This window comes from Belonocnema kinseyi, chromosome 1 (genome assembly GCF_010883055.1).
Source record: "Belonocnema kinseyi isolate 2016_QV_RU_SX_M_011 chromosome 1, B_treatae_v1, whole genome shotgun sequence".
Lineage (NCBI taxonomy): Eukaryota > Metazoa > Arthropoda > Insecta > Hymenoptera > Cynipidae > Belonocnema > Belonocnema kinseyi.
The window spans coordinates 124,368,225-124,372,023 of record NC_046657.1 but is presented as its reverse complement, the minus strand read 5'-3'; positions in this window follow the sequence as shown (position 1 = coordinate 124,372,023).

The window sequence follows — 3,799 nt, the reverse complement described above, 5'->3', positions numbered from 1 at the left end:
ATTAATTATGCGAGTAATTTAAAGAAATCTATATTACCATCAGAGATAGTTACTATCGATCAATGTAGAGATCATTCCAGAGTCTGTGGAAAGATAAATCAACACTAACGATAAAGTTAACTCTTCAAAAACCCAAAAATACCTAACGTCATTTTTGACTAGATGAAAAATAATTTTTTTTAAATTTGAAAATTACATTTTTTCTGAGAAAGGATCCACTCTGATAATATGGATGTTTTTAGATTAATTTATTGTTCTCAATGATTCTTGCTTGAAGAAGACTGTATGTACTGCGCGAGAACTCGACTCGAGCGTAAAGGTAGCGGTTCAGAGGGCCAGCTATAAATATGAACCAAGGAGTACCTTCATGCCTAATCCAAAATTGTTAAGGTTTTACTGCAGCGAGAGCCAAGTGATCAGAATTTGATAAAAATTCATATACATGTAGTTTATGATGCCTTACCCCACCTCATCAAATTCTAAAAAAGTCATGTCGCTGTGTGTCGAGTAATGAGTTTTCAAAGTTGAGTAGAAATACATGGGCTCTGATGCCAGCACGTGGGTTTTTACTCCTTTCCCTCCGAAAAAATTATTCGTAGTAATAGGATCGACGTAAAAATCGAGTATATTGTAAAGTATGACTTTGAGATGTAGTAGGGGAAGTTTCAAAATGATTATGTCGACAGGAGAAAAGTTATACGGGATTAAATTGGCGAAATCACGAAATTGGGCTCTTATACTAGAGAATCATGGCAACGCTCATGGCTTGCTCCCTCGCTGCTGTACCGATACAAGCAACGAGTCTGAGTGTCAACGAAGCAATAAGCATAAGAGCAAAAGAGACAGCGAAAGCGACGTTGCCAAGAGTTGTACCACAACGAAAACACTAAATCTCGCTGCAGTACAACCTTAAGAGATTCTGAATCTTGTTAAAATTGTAATAGTTTTTTTTATTAAAAATACCAATAATTTTCAAGAAAAACATTAACATATCAGGACAAAAAATTGTTCATAATTGCAAATCTTCCCCGCAATCTTTTTCGAACAATAATTTCGATTTTTAGGAATATTTTTGACATTTTTAAGAAATTTCAATTGATTTTAATAACTTAATGTGTTCGTATCAAAATTCTTAAAAAAAACAAACTAATTTCTGGCGAAGAGCACTAACATCAAATATGTATTACATTTTCTGTATAATTTGTCAGATAATTTAAAAGGTTTAACTCAATCACGCAACAGTATTAAAAAGAACCAATTATTCTGAGTATTAATGAGGTTTCCTTACTTTCTATGATTTTACTTATTCAAAGAGATCATTTGTAGATTTAAGTTAAAAATATTTTAATTTAAGATATGAAACAGCTTTAAATAATAAATCACCCATCAGAATTTCAACAATAATGATTGCGTGATTTCCTATGAAGAAAAATTTCGTGGCGCTGCACAGAGGTATGGAATAGGAATTTACTGTTCATAATCGCCCACAGGTCGTATTTCTTAACCGATTTAAAAGTTTTTTCTAGAAATGCTCAGCAATTAATTTTTAAAAGAATTGTGGTTTGCTTTTTTTAAATTTTTTCACAGAGCAACAATATATAAACAAATATAGTGACGAAATTGACCATTTTAGCTTTGTGAATTTTTATCTCAAGAAAAAATAAAGATAGAAACTCACTATCAGCCGGAATTATTGCACATGAATTCATAGGACATAATTAATTTCAATAATATTTAACTTAATTATTATAAACAATTTTTATAAACAAGTTATTATTAGTGTGTTTTTTTTATCATAGAAAAAATCGTTTATTTCACGCTAGTTGCTAATATTTTTCATAAGAGTCATAATTTGTAACAAAAAAATTAGCATGAGTTAACAACTATTGTTTTTATAAACATTTCTATAAACAAATTCTTTATAAACGAGTTTTTCTCATAGCTGAATTGATTTTTCTGAACAAAAGTGATTCACAATTTTATTTAAAGCCATTTATATACTTTAAGCTTTATTAAACATAAACCATATAGATTGTTTATAACAATTCAGTTAAACGAGTCTCATAATCAGCCGTTTCCTCGTACAAAAAAATGTTTATTTCTTCAATAATTATTAGAGTGACATTTATTGCGGTGACTAACCAACGAAATTAAATAAAGAATAATTTATATGATTGTTATAAACAATTTTTTTTTTAAATATGATCTATTTTTTTTACATGCAAAAAGGACGGTTTTCACTGAAATTATCCGACAATAAACTAACTGTGATTCCAAAATTGGATATGGGACATTAAATAATAATTTGCATAATTGTTAATAACAATTTCAAAACAATGCGTGACACTCTGCGGTTGGTCGTAGGAAAAAGTTATTTTTTCTTCAATAATTTTTGTAATAATCTTATTTGTGTTATTGAATCAATAAAAAAATTGATACTTATAATGATAATGAGATTTTGATAAAAAACTTAAAATAAATAAATTACGATTCAGAACTCGAATCATATTTAGATTCGAATTGTTCTATTATTTCATCGAGTTCTTGATCAAGTTCAACTTCAACTTTTTCCCATTCAGGCTTCAAGGATGCAATGAAAAGATCTAAGGACTCAAGGAGTTTGTGAATTAGGTCGTGCATAGTATGCAATCGAGAGATTTTTCGTGTGTTGAACTGTCGAATGTACTTGGTATCCTTGTTCCTGGCTTCAGAAGCTTCTTCGGAATACATGCCAATTGGCAGCATAAAATTCTCCATAACTTTTCCCCCATGTAGCAGTATTTTATGAACTGAAGAAGGCATGTAGTACCATGGATATAAGCTCACATACAGTTTTGCTGTCCTAAAAGCATACTCGTTGAAAAAGAGAGGAGGAATTTTTCTGCATGGGGGAAAAGTTATAGAGAATAACTGAATTGTTATAAACAATCTATATTGTTTATGTTTCATAAAGCTTAAAGTATATAAATGGCTTTAAAGACAATTGTGAATCACTTTTGTTCAGAAAAATCAATTCAGCTATGAGAAAAACTCGTTTATAAAGAATTTTATTATAAAAATGTTTATAAAATCAATAGTTGTTAACTCATGGTAATTTTTTTGTTACAAATTATGACTCTTATGAAAAACATTAGCAAATAGCGTGAAATAAACGATTTTTTCTATGATAAAAAAACACTAATTACAATTTGTTTATAAAAATTGTTTATAATAATTAAGTTAAATATTATTAAAATGAATTATGTTTTATGAATGCATGTGCAATAATTCCGGCTGATATCGAGTTTCTATTTGTATTTTTTCTTGAGATAAAAATTCACAAAGCTAAAATGGTCAATTTTATCACTATATTTGTTTATATATTGTTGCTCTGTCAAAAAAATATAAAAAAGCAACCCACAATTCTCTTAAAAATTAATTGCTGAGCATTTCTAAAAAAAATTTTTAAATCGGTTAAGAAATACGACCTGTGGGCGATTATGGACAGTAAATTCCTATTCCAGACCACTGTGCGCTATACTTTTTCTGTCTAATCTGTCTTGAGTCGACACTGGCGCGCTACGTGCTGTCCAGTAGCTAGACTTGGATGTAACGCTCGGATCGACTATAGTTTTTAGGCAGGTCGTCTATTTTGATCAAAATAATTATTAATTAAATAATGTAAATATTTTTATTACATACAAGTCGAATATATATATATACCTGGTGTATACATATGAAACCGGTATTGCCATTTAGCGGCCAGTAGGCACACTTGTAGGCACTGTCGGAACTTACCATTTGTGCTAATTGGCGTATT